The sequence below is a fragment of the Palaemon carinicauda genome, chromosome 20 (genome assembly GCF_036898095.1).
Source record: "Palaemon carinicauda isolate YSFRI2023 chromosome 20, ASM3689809v2, whole genome shotgun sequence".
Lineage (NCBI taxonomy): Eukaryota > Metazoa > Arthropoda > Malacostraca > Decapoda > Palaemonidae > Palaemon > Palaemon carinicauda.
Genome location: NC_090744.1, coordinates 103,740,216 through 103,766,643, shown reverse-complemented (window position 1 = coordinate 103,766,643; position 26,428 = coordinate 103,740,216). Strand labels below are relative to the sequence as shown.

The 26,428-nt window shown below is 46.9% G+C and overlaps 1 long non-coding RNA gene across 1 annotated transcript; it reads right to left on the bottom strand.

The window, feature by feature from the left end:
• Nucleotides 1-174: 174 nt before the first annotated feature.
• LOC137659569 (uncharacterized) lies at nt 175-26,327 on the bottom strand. Its single transcript, XR_011047582.1, has 2 exons — nt 26,243-26,327; nt 175-272 (listed from the first exon to the last, which is right to left on the bottom strand). It is a non-coding gene; the product is annotated as an uncharacterized lncRNA (long non-coding RNA).
• Nucleotides 26,328-26,428: the final 101 nt, after the last annotated feature.

Genomic DNA, 26,428 nt, shown 5'->3' with positions numbered 1-26,428 from the left:
GTACTATGATGATATTTCTCCTAAGGGCATTTTAATACCCTAGAGAAGTTCGATGATAGGCGGGCCACTTCAGCCCAGATGATTCTGGACACCTTTTGAGATCATAAATTAATTAAATTATATGCTTTGTCTTCGTCATAAACTTTCTGGATGTTTTTTTCTAGTAAATCTCGGATTATTCGCTGCTGATCTTCATCTTGGTATAGTTACGAATGTCTCAATACTCGGTACATATTTTTTTCAATTTACTTTCCTCTTTTGATGAGTCTTGTCTGAAAAAATAAATAAAATGTGTTAATTGTAAACATACAGTATATCAGTCTTATTCAAATAATCTATTGACTTTTTGTGCACTTCAATCTCAAGACTTTACTTTTAGTGAAATATTAAGAATGGTAAAATGACAAATTCGTAGGCAATTTGTATTTTTCCTAACTATACAAACCTTAGCCATTTAATAGGGGTTATTACTTTCGGCGTAGCTGAAATGACGAGCCATTAGAATTTTAACGAGGGTTTACTACCCCACCGCTAGTTAGCGGGGGGGGGGGGGGGTAGCCTGCCCCCCCCCCCCCCCCACACACACCTGTGCTTGAGCTCACTTTGCCTGGAGGTAGGACTTCAAGGGGGATAGGGCTGGCGGCCAAGTTTGATTAAATAGCTAAGGTTTGTATAGTTAGGAAAAATACAAATTGCCTACGAATTTGTCATTTGTTCTGTAACTGACATACAAACCACGCTATTTAATAAGGGTGACTCACCCATTAGGAAGGGTAGAAAGTCCCTGCCAGTACTGGCTTTTGGCTTTGCCCTTAGACTCAATATTTGAGTGTATTCGCACTCAGCAATAAGGAGTCCCTGCACCTAGCTAGAACCTTGCTACGCAAGGACTGCGGCCTACGCAAGCTGTGTGTGAAGGTAAAATAAAGTGTGACTCGTACTAGGAAGTTGACCTGTAGTCCCTTAGAAGGAAACTTTAGGCTAGGACTCTCCCAATACCACCTCGTCAGGGTATGGGGACGTGACAGTATTATTCTTAATACTCGGAATACAGGGAAACATGGTTTACCTGCAGGGGTTTGAGGTCAGCTGTGCAGAGAACCCAGGATGATGCTTTCCCCAAGAGAGGGGATGATGAAGAAAAGAGTAAGGGCCAGACAAATCTTTTCATTCATGCAGACTAAGACCGGGTAACAATGCCCTCAACCTTCTGCTACTTGTCCACTAAGGAGCCTGAGGTTTCAAACCAGCTGTTGTGCAGCCACCACAGGGCCGATAGAAAACGTATCGAGCCTCCTGTGGGTCACGTCGTGCAGGTAGTGGGCTGTGAAGGTCGTCTGATGTCTCCACACCCCAGCTTGAAGGACCTATGTCACTGAGAAATTTCTCTTGAAGGCCAGGGACGTAGCTACGCCCCTGACATCATGTGCTCTAGGGCGACGTGACGGAGGAGGGTCTGGATTCAGGGACAGATGGATCACCCTACGAATCCATGCCGAGATGGTGTTCTTGGTGAACCTTCTCAATCCTTCCAGTGCTAACAATGCTTGCACCTGGGGACGGACTGCAGCCGTTCTTCTGAGATATAGCCTCAGACTCCTTACTGGGTGCAGTAGAAAAAGGTCTGGGACATCTGTTACAGAATGGAGACTCGAATCCGGAAGGTCGAACCGAGCGTCCAGCACCCCCTGATTTTGAGTCTTAGCACCAAACTCAGGGACGACTTTGAACGTTACCTCCCCCCCATACCCCTGCATGGGTTATGTCATATGAGAGACCATGAAGTTCATTGACTCGCTTGGCCAAAGCCAAAGTTAGTAAGAACACCGTCTTCCAAGTTAGGCAGAGAACTGAAGCCTGTCATACTGGTTCATAGTGAGGTCTCTTAAGAGACCTGAGAACTCGAACCACGTTCAATGGAGGAGGTCTCACATCCGACTGAGGGCAAGTAAGTTGATAACCTCGTATGAGTAGGGAAAGTTCCAGCGAAGAAGAAAAGATCATTTCTTTGAGCATGAAGGCTAGACTTAAAGGCTAAGCGATAGCCTTTCACCCCCGAGACTGAAAGGCGCATTTTCTTCCCGCAAAAACACGAGGAACTCCACTATTGCTGGAATAGTGGCATCAAGTGGAGAGATACTCCTTCCACGACACCAACCACAGAAGACTTTCCACTTTGCCTGGTAGACAGATGCGGATGATTTTCGCAGATGTCCAGACATCCTACTCGCAACTTGTTGCGAAAAATCCTCTCTCAGCGAGGAGATGCTGGATAGTCACCAGGCGTGAAGTCGAAGCGAAGCTACGGCTTTATGGAAGATGCTGGCATGTGGTTGTATGAGTAGATTGTGTCGTGGAAGGAATTCTCTCGGAAGTTCAGTTAGGAATTGCAGATGCCATAGCGGAGCTATGAGGGTCATTGAAAAATTGACCGATATTCTGGTCTTGTTCAGCACCCTTCTCATCGGACAGAACGGGGGAAAAGCGTACACATTGATGTTGTCCCCCCGTTGTTGGGAGGCATCTTGCCAGAGCGCCTTGGTATCCGGGACACGGGGGAATTACAGTGGAATCTTGAAGATCAGCGCTGTCGCGAACAGATCCACAGTCGGGGAACCCCACAAAGTCAGGACTTTGTGGGCTACTAGATGACACAAAGACCACTCGATACTCACTATCTGAGACGCTCTGCTCAAATTGTCGGCGAGCACATTCCTCGTCTGGAATGAATCGAGCGGACTTCGGTCCATCTCAGTATCTCTACTGCAAGATGGGATAGCTGCTTTGAAAAGGTACCTCCTTGCTTGTTGATGTAAGCCACTACTGTGGTGTTGTCGCTTATTACCACTACAGAGTGACCCGCCAGGTATTGTTGGAACTGCTGAAGGGCCAACAAACCGGCCTTCATCTCTAGACGATTTATATGGAGGCACTTTTCTGATTCTGACCACAGGCCTGAGGTCCTGTGGTACAGAAAGTGCCCCGCTCCCCCCCCCCCTTTCTTTGAGGCGTCCGAAAACAGCATTAAATCCGGGGGAAGGACGAGAAGATCCACTACTCTTCGTAGGTTCTCGTCTGTCACCCACCACTGGCGGTCCGTCCGTTCCGCAGGACCCAGAAGGATCATGACGTCCGGGGAATCGCAACATTGATTCCACCAGGATTTGAGGCGCCACTGGAGAGATCTCATCCTGAGGCGATCGTTGGGAACTAGACGAGCCAAGGATGAAAGGTGACCAAGGAAACGTAACCACGATTGGGTTGGAAGCTCTTCTCGACTGAGGAAAGGGCTTGCGACCCCTCTCAGCCTTGCTATCCTGTCGTCTGATGGGAAGGCTTTGTGGAGATTGGTGTCTATAATCATACCTAGGTAAACCAGTCTTTGAGTGGGAAGCAGAGAGGACTTATCGAGATTTACCATGATCCCCAGATCCTGGCAAAGTCCTAGAAGTTTGTCTCGGTGTCGAAGAAGGGATGACTCCGAGTCTGCTAGGATTAGCCAGTCATCCAGTTAACGGAGGAGACGGATGCCGATCCTGTGTGCCCACGATGATATTAGGGTGAACACTTCTGGTGAAACCCTGTGGTGCTGTGGAGAGACCGAAACACAGCACATTGAACTGGTACCCCTTGTGGTCTGGGCTGAGTCCTAAGTACTTCCTTGAAGACGGATGGACTGGGATCTGAAAGTACATGTCCTTCAGATCCAGTATACACATGAAGTCTTGCGGCTTCACTGCAAGACTGACCGTGTTTGTGGTCTCCATGCTGAACGGAGGTTGCTTTAATCTGGACCTCTGCCCTAAAGGCCGGCCCCCTTGCTGATCCCATGGCAAGGGTGCTAAATGACACCAGATTCGTCCTCAGGGGAGGTAGAGATGTTGTGAACGGGACGCGATATCCCCGACTGATTACGGAAATCATCCAGGAATCAGCCCCAAGTTGCTGCCACCTGTCTGCGCAACCTTGTAGGCATCCCCCCACTGGTGGACATGCAGGGGGACTGCCAATACTAGCGTTTGTGGCCTTGGCTGCTCCCTCTAGGATTCTTCCCTCCCCTGAAGGACTTCTTGTCTTTCTTGTCCTTGACCGGAAAGGGCTTAGACACCACTGTCTTTGCTGCCGTTGTCTTGGTGGGACGTGGCTGTTGGGGTGCTGGATGTTTATAGGGCTTGAATGTTAAAGCCCTATGTAGGAGGGAGTCTTGGTGACTTCCTCCACCTTTCAGCAGCCTGCTCCACGTCCTTAGTCTCAAACAGGTTCGTTCCCATAACCTTAGAATGTTTGAGCCTATAGATTTTGGTGCTAGGGGCCTCTCAATATTGTCTTGGAGTCCTTTGACTCCCTCCTGGGAGGGATGCAGGACTCCAACAATGACGGAGGCAGGCTCTTCTCCACCCTTATTCGAGAAGACTTTACCGCGCGAGGTGGGGTTTCCCTCAATGGTGTGATGGGGGAATGTCTCACCTCACGTGACTCTCCTGAGGACGGGAAATCTTCGTCCGAAGGGAAGGGAGAAAAGTCTGAGGGGGGAGGGAGCCTGCCTCGAAGACTTACGAGGAGACAGCTTCGTCCTCGGAGAAGTTACCGCGTCCGAAACTCCTCTTTTCCTCTTCAGGGGAGTAGATGCAGCCAAGGATTTGTAGCCCAACTCAGAGAGAACAAGCCTGTGCTACCGCTCTGATTAGAGCCCCAAACCAAGGCTGCCGGCTGACGGCTGCGCTGTCAGACACTCCCTCTGGAGGGGGAGTCGCCTGTAAGAAGAAAGAAGATATGGAAGAAATGTCCCTGGACTTATCTGGAACCTTCCCCACTACCGGCAAACGCGCTGTTCTGCGCTTGCGGGGGGTGGGGGAATGCGGTGATGGCGCCCTTACCGCGCATCGTCCTGCAGCCTCGCGCGTGGGAGGGTATTGGCCTTTGCGCTGGGAGCGCGCTCGCGTGCGGGAGACTGCTGGAGCGCACGGGCGAGACTTCATAGAGAGCGCAGGAATCATATTGACGTGCAGGATCGGAATGAAGATCCCGTGCGGGCGAAAATAAAAGATCGTCAGCACGTACTCGCGTACCAGAATGTTGGCGCTCGCGCGCACAGATTGTCTTCCGCGCGTGCCGATAGCCGCGCGCGGAAGACAATCGGTGCGCGCGAGCGCGCGCAAAAGACTATCGGAGCCCACGCGCACGCGGAAAACTATTGGCCCGCACGCGGGAGACCATTGGTACCCGCGTGCGAAAAAGATCGTCGGCGTTTGCGCGCGTAAGAAGATCGTCGGCGCTTGCGCGCGTATGGAGGTCGTCGGCGCTTGCGCGCATATGAAGATCGTCGGCGCTTGCGCGCGTAAGAAGATCGTCGGCGCTTGCGCGCATAAGAAGATCGTCGGCGCTTGCGCGCGTAAGATGATCGTCGGCGCTTGCGCGCGTAAGAAGATCGTCGGCGCTTGCGCGCGTAAGAAGATCGTCGGCGCTTGCTCGCGTAAGGTGATCATCGGCGCTTGGGCGCGTAAGAAGATCGTCGGCACTTGCGCGCGTATGAAGATAGGCGAGCGCGCGCTAGTAGGTTGAAGGGTCAACTGGCGGGACGATCAGGAACTGGAATGGGTCCTTATAAAAGGGCGGGCATGCCCCGATGAGGACCGTAAGCAGGTCTGCTTTAGAGTCCAGGACCGAAGTCCTTCGTTGCAGCTCAAGGTTGCGCTGGTAGATCGGTAGGTCAGCTGGCAGGACGATCAGGAACTGGGATGTGCCCTTTGGAAGGGCCAGCATCCACCGATGGGACCGTAAAAGGTCCGTGTAGAGTCCAGGACCGAAGTCCAAAAGACCACGTTGCAGCACAAGGTAGAGGTCACTGGAAGTTCTGCTTGATCCTCCGAGGCGGAGTCTCTATTAGAGACCTCTCCCGCGAACGAGAGAGGTGCCCTTCGTAGAAGAGTCTTGAAGACACTTGTGGTGACGCCCCTTAGGGCCGTTGGATCAGCAAGCTGACCTTATCAGTAGCGATCCTCCGAAGAGGAGCGATCCTCCGAAGAGGAGTCTCTCTCGCTAACGAAAGAGGTGACACTTCGTAGAAGAGACCTGAGACATTCGTGGTGACGCCCCTTAGGGCTGGTGGATCGGCAAGCTGACCTTAGCAGTAGCGATTCTCTGAAGAGAAGTCTCTATGAGTGGCCTCTCTCGCAAACGAGAGAGGTCAACACTTCGTAGAAGAGACTAGCCAAGACTGTGCTCCACCCATGAAGGAAGAGAAACCCAGCAAGGGGGGAGAAAAGTCTGGCCGCAGGGCAGCAACAGTAGTCGAAGGCGATGAATTTATTAAGGTATGGGGAGTTCTCCCTCTGAAGGGAGAAAACCTCACATCTGGGGAGGAAACCTCCCTCGGAAGGGAAGTTGTCCAACCCCTGGAGGCGAACCTCCATTAGCGTTCTAAGAGGATCTGAAGTGCTGGCATGTTGTCACGTGAGAACTTCTAAGAGAAGGGATAACGCCCATGACTACGTCCTCTGAGGGACGGCAGCGACAGCAGAATCCCCAGGCATGAACAGGACAGCTCTGCTTCGTTGGCACTCTCTAGTCGAACGAAGAAAAACTGCATAGTTAACTGGGAAAATAAAATTAAATAATAATTTTAACAGAAATTCCCTAGGGAGGAACTCCGAAGAGGAACCTCGAGGGAAAAACATAAAATGACAAACTTATAACAGAGTTTGTATTTTTCCTAACATACAAACCCGAATTCTTTACTGTAGGAGATATTCTAGCGCGAGCTGGAAAATTCGGCAGAAAAACCTTAACAAGGTCGTTAACAACCGGGCAGGTAATTACCCCCCTGTCAGTGGTGGTGGACCGCCGGTCGGTAGCTACTCTTTACCTTCAATCGGATTCTAGTTAGGACTATCCTAGGGGGCGGTGATGGAGGGAAGATTTGTGTAAAGAATTTGGGGGTGTATGTTAGGAAAAATACAAACTCTTATAAGTTTGTCATTTGTTCCTACACTAAATACAAACCCTCATTCTTTACTATAGGAGACTTAGTCTTGAGGCCAGGGTGGCCAAGGAGTTCCCTATCTTTAGGGAAGATAGTCCTCAGACTAGACTCTTTTGAAGCAACAATCTTCCGTTATCTTCTTTCTTTGTAGATCCCCAGAATCTCAGTACGACTGAAGGTTTTCAACTTCATGGAAACAAATGTTTCAGGATGAAGTGTGTCAGGAACATTCGACTCGGACCCCTTCAAACTTAGGATTCCCCCGACCTTGCCAAGGGGAAACCTCGTGACCATGAGTATAACTTATACTCTGTGAGAGGAATCAGATTAGTATCGTACTTTATTTCCATTGGCGAGTCCAGCTGAAACTGGATACAGGCTAGGATCCCCAGATGTGGGGGAGAAGGAGACAAAGAAGATCGAAGGATGTCCTTCTTAAAACCTAGTGTAACCCAGAATCCTCAAACAATGGTTACTGTCCCCTGAGAGGGCGTAAGGTAGTAACAGCATCTGTTGACCTGTCACAATAGGCCCTATAAAACGGGTGTCTAGAGACCTATGTGTCACGTCGCTCAAATAGTGAGCAGTGAATGTAGATTGGCGTTTCCAGACCCCAACACTTAAGACTTGGGAGACTGAGAAAAATCTCTTAACGCCAGAGAGGCAGCCACTCCCCTAACTTGATGGGCTCCGGGTTGTGCTGCCTCTGGGTCTCCGTGAAAAGACCTCGCAATAACTTAAGTCAGAAAGAGATGGTGTTGCGAGAGATTCTCTTCTTTACCCTGTTGGAACAAGGAAGAGATGACGGAGACGTGGTCTGAAAAGTCTGGTGCGCCTCAGATGTTTCTTTGACGCCCTGACTGGGTATAGTAACGACTGGACTGCATCCTGTGTTACCTATTGAGAGTGGATATTCTCGAAATCTCCCGTCGGTAGATGGAGGATTGTGAGTCTAGCCACCAAGGCGTGTCCACCCCCCCCCCATCTCTTAGAATGGGTGGCGTAGGAGACCATGTAGCTCACTGACCCTTTTAGCGGAGGACAGAGGTACGAGGAAGACGGTCTTAAGATTCAGAGGGGGTCTGAGGCCCTTAAGGGCACATAGGGCAGACCCTTCATCGAACGTAAGACACGTCTCAAGGAGATGGTCTAATCTCAAGTGGGGGGCAAGATCACTCCAACACCGAAACAACCAAGGTGATGTCTTCTGAGGCGGAGAGGTCAACCCCTTCTCCGTCTACAGATGAGGCTCAAGGCTGCGCAATAGCCCTTAATCGCCGAGACTGAGAGAAGCTTTCCTCACTGAGGAACAAAAGGAAGTCTGGGAACTACTGATCCTTCCTTTTGAGGATCCAAATGCTTCACATTGTCGCTGTTGTAGCGGTAAAGAAGTCCATGTCTTAGCCCCAGCAGTTAGGACTTCTTGTAGGGTCTGCCTAGAGTTTGGTTTGACAAGTCCTCGTGGCTCAAAAGGTAGCCAACTGTATCAGACCACGTGCAAGCCAGAAGGGACATTGAAGTCGCTTCCCTTGCCGAGGCTTCTGTGACTGAGAAGAGCCTAGAAAAGTTGGGTGTCTCTTCGAGGATTAGCCTGGTGTGAGCCTCGCCGTTAAGGGATCTAAGATCAGAGGAGAAGGTTGACGTCTCTGAACTTGGAGAACAGACCAGGTTTAAAGTTCGCTCAAGAAAGGCAGAGGCGAGGGACAGTGACATCGCACTAGCCGTTAGGACAATGTCCTAGAGACTGACCATATGTGGTCAACGACCAAGCCTCCTCTCCAACCTAGCTAGGACCAGGGAAGGCCAGGCAGTGGCTGCTGAAGACTCAGCAGACAGAACTATAGGCTCCCCCAAACCTTAGCTTACAAGGATGGTAAGGTTGTAGGCACTGGAGGCTCTAACGAGTCTGGGCGGGACTCGAACCCCAGACTGTCAATACATGGCCTGTCTAAGGCTGGAGAGACAACGGGTCGAGGAGACAGATGCAAATCGCTGAGGCATGAGATATAACACACAGATCTTAGAGTCCTTAAATAGGAGGATTCTAAGTCCCTCGACGGCAGCACTCACGAGGAATCCTCAGGCTGCGATAATTCCTCGCGTGTTATTACAGGAAAAAGTGGAAACGCGAGTAGCAGACAAACCTTATATCTTACCCCTCGTATCTTTCTTATCAAAAGGGGAAGAATGGTAGAAGTCGGAGTGTCTGGAGGTAATGGCGAAGACCAGTGACGAGAGTCGGAAGGCTCTGTCATAAGAGTAAACTCTTAATGACGATGATCGCGTGCATAGCGCTAATTGCGCGCATGCTCGGACACACTGTGCTATGCTAATTGTTAGCAGAGCCCGACTACTCGCTAACTGAAACTCGAAGGTTCCAAGTCGTGTGAACTCGAAATTCCAACGCCACAGAGGCCCGAAGGACTCCTAAGGTCATGAGAACCCGTAGGATAAACAGGACAAAAGTTTAAAGGCTCCCGATCACACCCGGCGAAAGGGTGATCGTCACAAGACCCCGAGGGGTCAACGTGAGGGGAACCAGTAGGATCAAAAAGACGTCTCCTACCAGCACGAGGGGGGAGAACGTCAGATGAAAATAACTCCTCTGCAGGGTAGATTTGTTCTCCCGAAGGAGAATGTCGCTTAATACAAGGCTCCCGCTCCGCCCCTGGAGGAGAACCAAAAGGCGTAAGAGGGCGGAGCGTAGATCAGTAAACTCCTACAAGTTTCTCTCATGAAGGTAGGAAGGTTCTCCCTAAGGAGATCGCCTAAAACAAGCTTTCTCCCTGCCCTATGGGGAAAAGCGTAGGCGTATTAACTTTTCTCTCACAACGAGGGAAAAATTTTCCCCAAGGAAGGATTGCCCAAGGCAAGACTTCGCCCCTCTCTATGGGGAAACGCGTAGGTTTAATAATTTCTCTCTCGCGAACGAGGGAGAAGTCCTCCTGAAGGAGGACATCGCCTAAGGCAAACTTTCTCCCAAATCTATGGGAAAAAAGCATAGGCGTAATAATCTCTCTCTCACGGACGAGAGAGGGGTTCATCCCAAAGGAGGACGTCGTTTAAGACTTAAGTTTTCTCCTAGTTCTAGGGAAAAAACGTAGGCGTAAAAAAACTCCCTCTCGAGTAAAAAAAACTCCCTCTCGTGAACGAGAAAGGAGTCCTCCCGAAGGAGAACATTGCCTAAAACAAGCTTTCCCCCAGTTCTATGGGAAAAAAGCGAAGGCGTAATAATCTCTCTCTCGCGAGCTTGAGAGAAGTTCTCCCGAAGGAGAACATTGCCCAAGACAAGCTTTTCCCCAGTTCTATGGGAAAAAAGCGAAGGCGTAATAATCTCTCTCTCGCGAGCGAGAGACAAGTTTTCCCGAAGGAGAACATTGCCTAAGACAAGCTTTTCCCCAGTTCTATGGGAAAAAAGCGAAGGCGTAATAATCTCTCTGAAGTTCTCCCGAAGGAGAACATTGCCTAAGACAAGCTTTCCCGCGAATGAGAAAGACGACCTTCTGAAGGAGGGCATCGCATAAGGCAAGTTTTCTCCCAACTTTACGGAAAGAACGTAGGCGAAAAAATCTCCTCTCGTGAACGAGAGAGAAGTCCTCCCGAAGAAGGACATTGCCTGAGCCCAGCATACTCCCAGGGAGAAGTTCCCCTCGAAGGAGGCATAAGCCGTACACTTGCTTTTCCCCAGCTCCAGGGGAGAAAGCACAGTCTTTGGGGACGAGATAGCAGAGGTAAAACTCATTGAGCTGTTTGCAACTCCTTACGAAGGAGGGAAGGTTGCTGACTGTCTGAAATGGGGAAGCTTTCCCTCAGAAGGGGAATGGATCTTTCACGCAGTCCAATTCCGAGGAAGGTTATCACTCCCTCGTAAGGGAAGGATCTCTAATCCTTGGAGGCGAACCTCCTGTCAGCAATCTGAGTTTCCCAATAAGTTGATCAAGTTGCAGGTTGACAACGATTGTTACCTCGTAACATGGGCAGCTCATGAGCTGCCACATGACTTTTCCCTTCTGCTCTCAACCGAAGAGAAGAAGGGGTTGAACCCCTGCATCTTCTTTCGAGGTTTCCGAGAGACTCAAAATCCTTAACTCAATAGGGAGCAAAGGAATTAGGGAGGTTGTCCGGTCTGAAACACGGGAGCGAGGGATTGATCCCGCGAGTGTATGATCGGAGATTTGCGTGTGTAGCGCTAATTGCGTGCAAACACCTGCGTGACTGGGGTCTGAAGACACTGCCATAAGAGTAAAACTCCTGATCGTTATGGGCGTAGTGTTGGATGGGCGTACGCGAACACTCCGCGTGATAAGAGTCCGAAGACTCTCTGACATAAGAGTAACGCTCTTGATGAATTGTGTCACGAGAACCCAAAGGTTCAGCGTGATCGTGCATGCCCCTAGAGGTCGTGTTGCGAGAACCCGAAGGTTCAGCGTGCACGTACGTGCCCCTAGAGTTTCTGTTGCGAGCACCCGAAGGGCTAGAACAACGGGAAAACGGAAGTCTCCCTTGTCACGAGACACCGAAGTGTCGTCGAGACTAAAAGCACGAAAACCCAAGGTTTCAGCAACTAGCTGTGAGCAAACGAAGGGACAGCGCACCGGGAAACCGAGGTTTCCTTGTCACGAGACCCCAAAGGGTCAGAGATCGCTAAATCAAAGGAGAGAGCGATCTCTCTAAAGATAGAGAGAAAAGCAAGGAGAAGCGCTCTATCTGACTTTTTCTAGAGCGAACGGAGACCCTCAAACTAATATGCGAAGAAGAGGGTTCGAGGTTAGGACGTGCTTTGCCCTTGGCCTCTCTCCTATTTCTTAGAGATGATCCCTCGCACGACGACGACAGCGAGGCAGAACGATGACGAGAGGGATCGTTCTTCTCAGATTTGTGGAATGAGAGTATATAATCTCGAGGCAGGAAGTCTCGGTGAGAGACAGAAGGCGAGAAAGAGCGAGAATGATAACGTCTCTTCCTATTTCACCTGTCTCTTCGGTGAGAATAGGTGAAGGCCTACACAGGGGTGCGGGAGAGTTATCTCGCACGTCTGTGCCAACCATAGGGAGCGCGCGCGCAAGAGAAAATTCCCCATAGTGGAATCATATGGGCGCGCGGGCGTGCCCACATATCCTTGCGGATGCGGGAGAAGGCTGGTGCGCCGGTAAGTGCTGGTGCGTTGATAAGCGTTGGTGTGTTGCAAAGCGCTAACGCGTTGGTAAGCACTGGCGCTGCGGGAGAAGGCAGCATGGCTGCCTTGTCAGAAGACCTTCTAACAGTAGAAAGTTGACGCGCAGGTTTTACCTGTCACGTAGGATGGTGTTGAGCGCTTATGCGCACGTGCAGGCGAGTGCCATTGCGCAGAAGATTGGTGGCGCGCAGGAGATTGTGCGCAGGTGAGCGCATGGCACGAGATGGAGCTATGCTCTTGTTGGAGCGTATGCTCTTGTTGGAGCGTATGCGCATGTTGGCACATACGCTCTTGATGCCCTATGTTAGGGTAAGAAGGAAGCACTCTTAAGTTTGTGACGAGAGTGCTAGACTAACGGCGAGACATCTCGTGAAGAGACAGAAGGATAGGAAGAGTAAGAATGATTATGTCTCCTCCAATGTCGCCTGTGAATCCGGAGAGAACCACTGGGCAATGGAGTGCGATCTTTCCTTTTCCTCTTCTCTATCTCTCCCTCCTAGCCTCCGAAGAGGGGAGGACAATGAAGTGGAGGGGTAGGAGGAGAAGGTAATGTGGAGACCTCTACTACATACTTGGCAGGGGAACCCATCCTCCGCAGGGTAGGAGAACACCCATGACCTCCGTAACGGGGCATAGGGAAAGAGGATCCACATACAGCGGTGACATAAAGGCGTTGTGAACACTTCCTCAAATAGAGGACATGATCTACAAAGAAAAAGGATTAATCAAAACTCAAAAAAAAAAAAGAAAGGCTAGTCTGCCAGCAAATAAAGCAGGAGCAGAGGTGTTACCACTGCGACGGCTAGAATTCGATTGAAGGTAAACAGCAGCTACCGACCGGTGGTCCCCCACCACTGACAGGTGGGTAATTACCTGTCCGGTCGTTAACGACCTTGTTAAGGTTTTTCTGCCGTATTTACCCCCACCACTGACAGGTGGGTAATTACCTGTCCGGTCGTTAACGACCTTGTTAAGGTTTTTCTGCCGTATTTTCCAGCTCGCGCTAGAATATCTCCTATAGTAAAGAATGAGGGTTTGTATTTAGTGTAGGAACAAATAAGAATTAAATATGCGCCCACCTTCCCCAGATGACATCCACGGGAGAAGGGGGGGTGGGCGGAGTAACTGTAATAAAAACAGAATTATAATCATCTAATCATCTAAGAATATAATAGTGAGAACCACTGAACCCCCGAAGGGCAGTGTTCCCCACGGAAAAAGTTGAAAAGTTAAAATACAATTAGATTTCACTAAAAATAATTGAAACAAACAAACGGCATAGCAACCTAACCCGCAACGTGAAAGGAGCTACCGTAATAGTACGTAGTTGTAGTAAAGGTGATCGACCTCGAGTAGAGAGAGACCGTAATCAAGCTAAAAAAAGGCCACATTCCCTTCGCTGAGAATCCAAGTTTCCCGTAGGAAAAGAGAAAAAGCGAAGATAATAGATGAATGAAGAGGGTTCGGGCGATGACGATTCCCCTGCGGCGGCAGAGTTAACGTAAATATGCCGACGGGAAGACCGATGGACCCAAGAGGGAGAGGTCGTTCCTCACAAAGAGGAACTGTGGTGGCCTTGCTACGCAAGTGTTGTTGTCGTACATCACACACACAGCACAAACACTGAAAAGAAAACTTACTACATTTCTATTCCCAAATATATACATAAACAAGTATAAGAAAAAGTAAGTAAAAAGACAAAAATTAATAGGCGATGAGAGAGAGAGAGAGGCAACAAACGTTCTCGCTCCGAGCCAAAAGTAAAGTGAGCTCAAGCACAGGTGTGTGTGTGGGGGGGGGGGGTGGTTAGCAGGCTACCCCCCTAACCCCCGCTAACTAGCGGCGAGGTAGTAAACCCTCGTTAAAATTTTAATGGCTCGTCATTTCAGCTACGCTGAAAGTAATAACCCCTATTAAATAGCGTGGTTTGTATGTCAGGTACGGAACAACTACAAAGGATATAAAGTATTTATTTAATGTATCAAATACAAAATAGTGAAAATAATGACAAGCTTATCCAACATAGTTTTTTTTTTTTTTACTGGGTGCATTTCATCCATGGACTAACCTCTCATAACACTATTAAAGTAACCAACATGGCCTTACCGTTCATATAAACAGAACAAAAATATATCTTTTGCCAATGCCCCCAAACTCTATTTGCATCCATTAAATAAAGCGCTGCCTATAGTCTATTTTTTATAGCGGTGCATATTTGCACTGACTCACAGGGGTGCCCTTTTAGCTCGGAAAGGTTCCTGATACCTGATTGGTCGGAAGTATTTTTGTCCGAACACCTTCATTGTTCTTGAATAATTACCAAGTATTGTAAATCGAAACTTATTTATTAACCTATATTTCTCCATCATATATATGTTTTGTCAATAATCACTGTTAAAGAACAAACATATTATAAAGAATTGTCTTGGTAAGTCTAAATTTAATAACACAATCCGCCGAAGTCAACGACAGCAGCTTGTTTTCGGATTTTTCACATATTTTAACACAAATTGGGATAAATTACACTCAGCATAAGTTAAACATGTTATTATAAACTTTCTTTGAATACCAGAATTTACCAAAAACATGGAATTAATAAAACCCGATATTTGTGAAAACTTATGGGGAGGTGAAAGAACAGCCTCTAGCGGCCTGGCGGAAAAACGATCCCTTCTGACTCGTAGACGCAGTTTGTTTTTTCTTTCGTAATATAGTTCGGCCTATTCCTTTCAGTTTAAATAGTCATACAGTACATTGTTTCTCTTCGTATTATTTTGCTTAGTATTTTCCCACATTCCATTCCCATATGGTGTGATGTAATTCCTCCATGCCATATTCTTTTTAAAAACCGGCCTGTTTTGTAGTAGTTGAAACAAGTTGTCTTTGTTTTCTTGATTGACAAGACTGCTCAAAGCTTTTCATTAGCAGAAACAATTTCCATGAGGAGGAAAAATCTAAGCCCTTCAGTCCAAAGACATGATTCAAGGATGAGCTGAGTGACAACCTTTCACCACCGAAACCAGAGAAACTTCTCCCAGTAAAGATGAGGCTAGAAAATCCACATTCAACTGTAAAAGGGGCTCTGATCATCGAGTTACCTCTGGCAACAATCCCACAAACTGACCCACTATGCTCGATATCCTACTGCAAAAGACTTCCAGAGGTACCCAGACATTTCCTTTGCACTGAATCGGAAATACCATTTTGCTCAAAAGATATTGGGTGGTCTACAACTGTGAAGAGATATAGATGTCAGTGATCTGCAATGGAGTTGGCAAAGCAGATTTGGCCATGGGGGGTTCCTTTAGAACTTTAATACAGGAGCATCAGCAGATATGTGTACTGTTATGATTATGGCTCTTTGAGAGTCCACAGAATCAGCCTAAGATCTAGGGTAATTAGTACCCTGTTGATTACCCTTCAAATCAGTTAAAATGGCAGAAAAGCATAAATATTGTGGTAGCCTACAAGAAATGTCCCTGTATAACAATGTTGGGTGGGAGTTCGAGTCACACTCAATCTCAATAGTTTCTAGTAGTGTCAGCAATGCAACCTCAGCATCCTTGTTACCTGGGATAAAGGAAGAATTATGAACATCTTACCTGAGTACCACTTAACCTGTGGCTATGAGGTAGTAGATCAGGGTATATCTGGATCTTGATGTCTTCTAATGACTGTTGAGTAATCGGAGAGATAGGGAAAGAGAACCAGAAAGACTTAAGTGTATATAATTTATAGAGAAGTTGGAAGGTGTCTTCCCAAACTTTGCTGACGGTCTGAGAGTGGGAGAAGCCCAAAAATTTCTTATCATACAGCATGGCGAACAGGTTATATAAGTGAGAAACTAAGCCTTTCTACCATGTAATGATGTAGGCATAGCGTACAACAATATAACTGGACTGTAGAATAAGCGTGTGTTCAGTCAGTGTTATATTGTAAGGTTCCCAATCATGATAACAGATCATAAGTTTTGTGATCACGATGCATGACCGATCTCTAAAGAAAATACCAGATGTGTAGAGAAAGCATGAGGTAACCTGCCTTCCAGGGCAAGAACCATCAGAACATTCCTAAGATAAAATATACAAAAGGGCAAGGAACAAGGAAATCTCAAGCTCGTGGCAGTAAGTTCTCATAGCCTGTACCCACAATAGGAAAGGTTCTAGGTTACAGTTTCATGATACTGAATAATGAAAGAGCAAGGACAAAGCAGATGCCAGAAGCTCTGAGAACGTAAATCACTGAAAAAGATACGTGAAGTGTTCGATCATGTAACGTTGAGAAAGTACTGGTAATACATGAACCTTGTAACCAAATGTATTCCCGGTATTACGGTACGTAATCTCTCTGAACATACTATGTATATACACTAAGTCACTTGGGTTGGGTAGGGGACTGATGACTGGTGAAGGACTGGACAACACACTTTCTCCCATGGAGAGAAACAGTAGGAATCACTTATATGGAATTACCATCTAACACTCTTAGAGGACTGATTACTCCAAAACGGGAAAAAGAAGGGCAGTGGCCTTTTAATACTTCTGACTAGCACTGTGGACCCGTATGATGAATGTAAAGATCAGCTGTCAGGGCTGAGAGATGAAAATGCAGCAGTTGTGAAGGAATAATTTGAAGCTCTCCTATCGATGGCGAGCAACACCAATTAACGTTTCCTCCCTAAGTTACAATGACAGCATTGTCACTACTACACACTACTAAGAGAATAATCAGCAATAGGAATACTTTTAACGGGAGCTACAGTATATGAGCAGGTTACACAAACTAAACAGTAAGCTACAGTTATTGAGAAAACTGCAAAACCTTACGTCTTCCTTAGATTACCTCGTTCACAACGAACTGTCAACCATAAAAAAAAAAAAAAATAAAGGATAAAAACGGCCAGTTGACAGCACCAGGAATACGTCTGTATTTCTTGGCAGCTGGAGAGACAGTGAATACTCTGTGTACTGACTGTCGAGAGAATGGTTCCTTGCCACCAAGTACCGCACCTTGTTACAAATTTCAACAAACTTGATTTTAGTAAAGGTGAAAGCATACTCCTATTAAATGGGAATAACTCTGTATTTAAGTACCGAATTTAGCCCATTGGTTGTTGAACTGGTTTTCCAAAAAAGTAACAGCGCTGGTTCCAGAAAATGCAAAGTCTGTAAAATTCTTCCTCTTCTTAGAGTCACTCAAGTTCTGAAAAGTGAAATATGATACTGCACTGGGCCAATGGTCCAGCAAGGATGTTGCTTGCAGACTGGCTATGGAGGTGGCTTCCATAACAGCCATTTTTGGGGTGAAGAGAAAAATGTGCTCTCGGTGCTCAGTCTCCCCACAGCAATACAAGTGGTCAATATCATGATCCAAATGTCAATTAGAAGGAGAGAAAGGCTCGATCTTGGTGCCTAGGCTAACACCTCCCTTTAGTTCTCTGTGCCTTCATATACAGTATATATCGTAGATAATTTTTGTATTATTACATAGTGAGAGATGAATTTTGATAATAAGATAATGAAGAAATTTACGGATGCCTCCTTTTCCCGATTAGTGCAATACATTCAATGTGTGCTCAACCCTACCCCATGATTCTGATTTCCCAATCAGGCCCTCCATAATCTGGGAGTTGTGATGCATACTTGAGCCTTTTAGGATAATTTTGGCCTGCCTAAACGATGTTATGCTTATTCTGTTTGGTTTTTTTTTTCTTAACAATTTAGTACACTAAAAGTACCTGTAGAATAAACCAACCTGGGACAATTATGTGCACATTCACCAAAGCTAACAAAATTATATTTTGATTATAAAATAAATTTTTGAATATACTTACCCGGTGAATATATAATAGCTGACGTCTCGGACGGCTCGACAGAAACACAAAAACTCGCGAGCGATCGCCATGAAGGTTGCGGGTGTGCCCACCAGCGCCAACTATCGGCCAGATACCGCATATACATGTAAACAGCCTCAGTTCTTCTCATTCCGCTGGGTCTCTATCGGGGAGGAAGGGAGGGCCTATAATTTATATATTCACCGGGTAAGTATATTCAAAAATTTATTTTATAATCAAAATATCATTTTTAAATATTAAACTTAGCCGGTGAATATATAATAGCTGATTCCCACCCATGGTGGTGGGTAGAGACCAGTATTAATACAATAAAGGCGTATATGCTTAGAGTTTTTGACAGTTATATCATAACAAAACCCAAATAAATATAGGTACCTAGTAAGGAAGCTGACTCTGACTATTACTCTGCCTTGTTAGTCCGCTTTCCTCACGAAGCCCAGCCATCCTCTCAAGATGCTGAAAGACTCACAGGAGCTGAAGTATCCAGGGCGACAACCCATACAACAGGACCTCATCAAAACACTTAATCTGGGAGCTCTCAAGAAATGACATTTGACCACCCGCCAAATCAAACAGGATGCGAAAGGCTTCTTAGCCTTCCGTACAACCCAAAACAAGATTAAAAACATTTCAAGAGAAAGATTAACAGGATATTGGAATTAAGGGAATGTAGTGGTAGAACCCTCACCCACTACTGCACTCGCTGCAACGAATGGACCCAGTGTGTAGCAGTCCTCATAAAGAGTCTGGACATCTTTTAAGTAAAATGAAGCGAATACCGACTTGCTTCTCCAAAAGGTCGCGTCCATAATACTTCGCATTGATCTGTTTTGCTTAAAGGCCACGGAAGTTGCTATAGCTCTTACTTCGTGCGTCTTGACCTTAAGCAAGCAACGGTCTTTTTCACTCGTGAGAATGAGCCTCTCGGATTAAAAATCTAATAAAATACGACAAAGCATTTTTAGACATAGGCAATGATGGCTTCTTAACTGAGGACCACAAGGCCTCAGATCCACCTCGTAAGGATTTGGTACGAGCTAAATAAAACTTAAGAGCTCTAACTGGACACAGTACTCTTTCAACCTCGTTGCCTACGATCTCTGATAGGCAAGGTATATCAAATGACTTAGGCCAAGGACCAGAAGGCAGTTCATTTTTGGCCAAGAAACCAAGCTGAAGTGAACATGTGGCTTTATCTGTGGAAAAGCCGATGTTCCTACTGAAGGCATGGATCTCACTGACCCTTTTAGCCGAAGCCAAGCACACTTAAGAAAAGCGTCTTGAGGGTGAGATCCTTCAGGGAGGCTGAATGTAATGGCTCAAACCTGTCGGACATTAGGAACCTTAGGACCACGTCTAAGTTCCATCCAGGAGTTGCCATCAACGCTCCTTAGAGGTCTCGAAAGACTTAAGGAGATCTTGGAGATCTTTATTATTGGAAAGATCTAAGCCTCTATGTCTGAATACAGACGCCAACATGCTCCTGTAGCCCTTAATAGTGGGCGCTGAGAGGGAGCGAACATTTCTCAGATGTAGGAGAAAGTCTGCTATTTGGGCTACAGAGGTACTGGAAGAGGAAATGGATGATGACTTGCACCAGTCTCTAAAGACTTCCCACTTCGACTGGTATACTTTGATGGTAGAAGCTCTCCTAGCTCTCGCAATCGCTCTGGCTGCCTCCTTCGAAAAGCCTCGAGCTCTTGAGAGTCTTTCGATAGTCTGAAGGCAGTCAGACGAAGCGCGGGGAGGCTTTGATGAAGATCCCTTACGTGGGGCTGCCGTAAGAGATCCATCCTTAGAGGAAGACTCCTTGGAACGTCTACCAGCCATTGAAGTACCTCTGTGAACCACTCTCTCGCGGGCCAGAGGGGAGCAACCAACGTCAACCTTGTCCCTTCGTGAGAGGCGAACTTCTGCAGTACCTTGTTGACGATCTTGAACGGTGGGAATGCGTACGCGTCCAGGTGAGACCAGTCCAGTAGAAACGCATCTATGTGAGTCGCCTCTGGATCTGGGACTGGCGAGCAATAGGTCGGGAGCCTTTTGGTCAACGAGGTGGCAAAGAGGTCTATGGAGGGTTGACCCCAAGTCACCCAAAGACTCTTGCACACGTCCTTGTGGAGGGTCCATTCCGTGGGGATCACCTGACCTCTCCGACTGAGACAGTCTGCCAAGACGTTCAAGTCCCCCTGGATGAATCTTGTCAACAGGGAGATGCCTCGATTTTTTTGACCAGATGAGGAGGTCCCTTGCGATGACGAACAGTGTGTGGGAGTGAGTGCCTCCTTGCTTGGAGATGTACGCCAATGCTGTGGTGTTGTCTGAATTGATCTCTACCACTTTGTTTCGAAGAATGCTCTCGAAACTCATCAAGGCCAAGTGAACCGCTAACAGCTCCTTGCCGTTGACGTGCATGCTCTTCTGATCCGACGTCCAAAGACCCGAACATTCCCGACCGTCCAGAGTCGCTCCCCAACCCAAATCCGACGCGTCAGAGAACAACACGTGGTTTGGGTTCTTGACTGCCAGGGACAGACCCTCTCTCAGACTTATGTTGCTGTCCCACCAGTTCAGGCATGCTTTTACTGGCTCGGAGACCGGGATTGACACAGCTTCTAAAGTCTTGCTCTTGTTCCAGTGTGAGTCTAGATGGAACTGGAGAGGGCGAAGGTGAAGTCTCCCTAGCGAGACAAACTGCTCCGGGGATGACAGAGTCCCTACGAGGCTCATCCAACCTCTTACTGAACAACGGTCTTTTTTCACCATGAGTCGGACTTTGAGCAGGGCTTGCTCTATTCGGGTGGCAGACGGAAAAGCCCGAAAAACTAGACTGCGAATCTCCATCCCCAAATAGAGAATCGTCTGGGATGGAATCAGTTGAGACTTTTCTAAGTTTACCAACAGTCCCAACTCCTTTGCCAGACCCAACGTCCAGTGAAGGTCCTGCAGACAGCGATGACGGGACGATGCTCTGAGAAGCCAGTCGTCCAAGTACAGGGAGGCTCGAATTCCCGATAAATGAAGGAATTTTGCCACATTCCTCATGAGCCTTGTAAACACGAGAGGAGCAGGGCTGAGGTCGAAGCACAGTGCTCGAAACTGGTACACCACTTTCCTGTAAACAAACCTCAGATACGGTTGAGAATCTGGGTGAATAGGAATGTGGAAGTACGCATCCTGCAGGTCGAGAGAGACCATCCAGTCTCCCTCTCTGACCGCTGCTAGGACGGACTTCGTGGTCTCCATCGTAAATTTTGTTTTTGTAACAAAAACGTTGAGCACACTGACGTCCAGCACTGGCCTCCCACCTCCCGTATGCTTTGGGACTAGGAAGAGACGGTTGTAAAATCCCGGTGATTGAAGGTCCGAGACTTTCACCACCGCTCCCTTCTCTAGCAACAGACACACCTGCTGATGTAGAGCTTGTCTCCTTGACTCCTCTCGATACCTGGGAGAGAGGTCTAGAGGAACTGTTACTAGAGGAGGTCTGCGTACAAAAGGTATTTTGTACCCCTCCTTGAGCAACAACACAGACTCTTGGTCTGCACCCCTCTTCTCCCAGGCCTGCCAGAAGTTGTTCAGTCTGGCCCCTACCGCTGTCTGAGGACGTGGGCAGTCAGACTCTGCCACGGGAGGACTTGGATCCTCTCCTCTTGCCTCTCTTTCCGTCGGCACGAGCGCCTCCCCTGCTGGGGGCTCTGCCACGAAAAGGCGGGATAAACCTAGACGCAGGAGTATCGATTCTGGGCCTCACAACAAAAGATGAAGAAGGAGCTACCTTGCAAGCAGAAGTAGCCATCAGGTCATGTGTATCCTTCTGTACAAGCGAAGCAGCAATGTCCTTGATCAGCTGTTGAGGAAACAAGGCAGCCGATAAGGGGGCAAAGAGAAGCTCCGATCTTTGACAGGGAGTAACTCCTGCTGAAAGGAAAGAGCAAAGGGTTTCCCTCTTCTTCAGGACTCCAGACGTAAAGGTGGCGGCGAGCTCATTGGAGCCATCGCGGATGGCTTTGTCCATACAAGACATAATAAGCACGGAAACATCCCGGTCGGCAGACGAGATCTTCCTGCTTAATGCTCCTAGAGACCAATCTAAAAAGTTAAAAACTTCGAAGGCCCTGTAAACCCCTTTAAGGAGATGGTCAAGGTCCGAGGAGGACCAACAAATTTTAGAGCGTCTCATGGCCAGGCGACGGGGAGAGTCTACGAGGCTTGAGAAGTCACCATGGGCAGAGGCAGGGACTCCCAAGCCGAGAACTTCTCCCGTGTCATACCAGACGCTCGCTCTAGAAGCTAGTTTAAAAGGAGGGAAGGCAAAGGCCGTCTTCCCCAAACTCCTCCGGGTAACCAACCAGTCGCCTAGTAGACGTAAAGCCCTCTTAGAAGAGCGAGAGAGCACTAGCTTAGTAAAAGAAGGCTTGGCAGCAGCTAAGCCTAGCGCAAACTCTAATGGAGGCGAACGAGGAGCAGCAGTAACAAAATGGTCTGGGAAAAGATCCTTAAAAATCATCATGATTTTCTTAAAATCCATAGAAGGTTGCGCAGCCTTAGGCTCTTCAACGTCTGACAAAACATCCAAAGGATTATCAGTAGGTGGAGGATCAGCAACATCCTCATCTGAAGGAACCTCGTCCGACAATTGATGAGTCAAGCCAGGGAGAGACCTGCCGCGGTGGCAATGCTTGACAAGCAAAGTCCACACGCAAAGGAGCATCAGTAGCAGTCAAGGAAGCTACGTCATGTAACTGCTGAAAGGACTGACCAGCAACAACAACAGGAGCGGGAGGACGCTCGACGTCAAGTCGAGACTGCCTTGACTGCCTAGATTGAGCAGTTAAAACAACCCTTGACTGCGGTGCTTGACGCTCAACGTCAAAACAAGGCAACTGAGCTGGTTGGCGAACGTCCTGAACGTCAACACGAGCTTGCGGCCGCGGCTGAACGTCAACACGAGACTGCGGCAGCGGCTGAAAGTCAACACGGGACTGCATCGAGTGAGGCTCCAAGTCACGTGACTGACGTGACAAACTACCGACATCACGTTTCGTAACGTCAACAGGACGAGTAAAGGCTCGTTTGGGCGGCTGATGGCCAGGATCTCGATCAGCGTAACGGCGAGGATCATCGTGAACCTGCTCAACGGTATACTCCTCCATAAGGGAGGCAAGCTTATTCTGCAAATCCTGCAGGACAAGCCATTAAGGATCAACGGGAGTCGGTACGGGCCGAGACGATGGTAACGTCTGTGACGGCAAAACATTGCTTTTACTGAGACTCTCGGAGCCCGTGTTACGCTTTCGTTTAAGCAGCGAGCAGTCTTCCGATGACTGCACAGGGTCAGAGCTGTCCCAATGGCTACAGCCAGGACGCTGGACCTGTCCTGAAGGGACTGACTTCCGCTTTAAGGGTCTAGAAACTTTGCTCCAAGGTTTCTTTTGCGAGAAGCCTTCGGATGACGAGGAGAAAACAGCCTCGCTCGTCTTATGGTAGGGGCGGTCTTGACGAGACATGCCCGATACCATAGAGGGAACGTCTGTTCGTTGGTTAAAGCCTCTCGTCCCCAAAGTCCTACGACATTACTTCTCCCTGGTGCATGGGAGCCTGAAAGAGGTCTCGGACTAGTAGAATGACAAGCACGAACAGACGAACCCTCGGTCGCAACACTAAAAACACTTTGCGCACTAATCACTTTATCCCCACGATTTTCTAATGTGGCACTCTGACACTTTAACACATTCACATCCGCTATGAGTTGATTACGGTCCGATGCTAAAGACTCAACTCTCTTGCCCAAAGCTTGAATGGCAAGCAACATATCCCGCATGGATGGTTCATGAGTGCTAGTAGAGGGTTCAGGAACAACTACTACAGGGGAAGGATTAGGTTCAGGGGCATGGGAGGAGGAAAAATCCAACGACCTAGAGGAGCTTCTCCTCACCCTATCTCTCTCAAGCTTACGAGAATATTTATCAAACCCTAGCCAGTCGAATTCCGAAAGTACCACGCACTCATCACACCGATCTCCTAATTGGCAGGTTTTACCCCGGCAATTAGAACACACGGTATGTGGGTCGAGAGAGGCCTTGGGAAGACGTTTGTTACAATCCCTAGCATTACATTTACGAAATTTAGGTCCAGGGATAGGAGAAGGGTCAGCCATTTTGAAGTCAAAGAAAACCCAAAAACAATCCAAAGTCATCAACAATAAACGCTATCCAAAAAAGGGTTCAAGAGTTTTAATTGAAGAGAAAAACACCTGTCACTGCGAAAGCTCAAAACCAAAAAGAAGTACTTCACCAAGAATGACGAAAACTCCAGGTCAACAGCGAGTAACGGAATCAACTTGTCGACAAGACCGGCAGAGAAGAACTGAGGCTGTTTACATGTATATGCGGTATCTGGCCGATAGTTGGCGCTATTGGGCACACCCGCAACCTTCATGGCGATCGCTCGCGAGTTTTTGTGTTTCTGTCAAGCCGTCCGAGACGTCAGCTATTATATATTCACCGGCTAAGTTTAATATTTAAAAATTTCAGTTTAAAAAAAAAGAAAATATAGCACATCATTAATATTTGATCACTTACATATTTTAACTGGGTATTAGCAAGGGAAAAATCGTACTTCTACCAATTTCTAATTATAGAGTGACATATGATAAAAGGTTAAATATCATACAATTTCTAAACAAATACATGAACAATATATATTTTTAGACTCTTTATCCAGTGTTTTATCCATTTCTCACCATGATAATTGGGGCAAAGCACCAGTTCACGAGTTTTCCAACACTACCTTCCACATAACCATTATTGGGTACCAAAGGGAAAAACCCCATAAACTAGTAACTTGCAGAAGTAGTAATGGTCAGAAATACATAATACAGTCAGCCCTTGCTATTTGTTGGGATTAAATAACAGAGACAAGCAGAAAAGTGAACATCAGTGAATACTTCCTGTCCTAGGGTGGGTTAACTCCTAACCTAACAACTCGCTGTCCATTGCTTACGTGCGCTCGACTAACACACCAAGGTCTACCTAATATTTTTTTCAAATGCTTTCTTTCCCAGTAGAAGCATTACAATGCAGTAGAAAACATTCAGTAAGTGTGCAGTACATGTATACACATGTACTAAGTACTGTACATGGTAAGACTACGGTACAGTACACACACATTAACGCTATTCATCTGGACACTCGTAACAACAAAACCCTGTTCTTATCTATAACATTCACTGATACTGTACTGTATATTACTGTAATATATGCACAGCACTATCCCCAGAGTGCAGCTTATTTAGCTAAGGAACACTAAGTGTTCGCTGTTTTCTGTAGGTCGACTCGCTCAGTTCAAAATCACCACATACGTAGCCTATATCTACATTAGCCTACTATGGTGAAATACGGCATTTCATATACTGTACAGTAGTTAATACAACAATAACACTAAAGTATAACACAATGAATACACTAGCAAAGTAAAAATTTAAAGAAAAAGTACCAGTATACTGTTACACCACTAACAGTTTACTTATGAAATTCTATATAGTTAAGACTGAAGCATAATGTAATTCTGAGCTGTCGACTCTTTGACGTGTGGGATAATTACTGTATAATGCACGGATCACAAAAAGCAGAAAGCTGCCAAAAGCGAATACAAGCAATACATACGCAGTACCCCATAATCAGTTTCTCAAAAGTAATGTACTTGGTAAATTCATCATAAAGAAAAGTGTAAAAATAGCACCAATACTCCACTTCTACTTGCAACTTCCAGTTCCGATAGAAGTAAAATAGATATTAACCAGTAAACAAGGACAAACGTAAAAATGGCCTGTCAAAATGGTAACCTACCTTACAATTAATTGAGACTCAAAACACCCCAGTATCCTAGCAGTCACAATTTCGTTTTATAATTTGAAATAAAAATATAATTTCAGATAGAAGGGAAAACATTATTGAAGAATCCTCTGAACCAGGAAACTGAAATTATTTCAATTCTGTAGCTTATTAAAACTAATATTCATTACACATGAAACTTTGACTTGCGCAATACATAATATTTAGACCTATTAAATTATGCCATTGGTAAAATGCCATGACCTATGACTGCCGACTCAAAATGGAGTAGCCCTACCAACATTACAAACTACATTTCTATTCTTTTTATATTTGAAAATTATCAAAAGGATACTTAATAAACCTGACCTCGTATCTAAATTAACGGTACCAACCTTTGGAAGATGTGCGATGTTTAATCACAGAAAATATAGGAAACAAGGTTAGGGTATTTCTCTTTGTCTTCTCCCAACAACAGCCATTAGTGGAATGGCGTACGTGAGTGCGGAAGAATACATTTGGCTGGAATATTGGAATGTGGAAAGATCTTTTTCTCATTAAAACATTATCTAATCGTATCT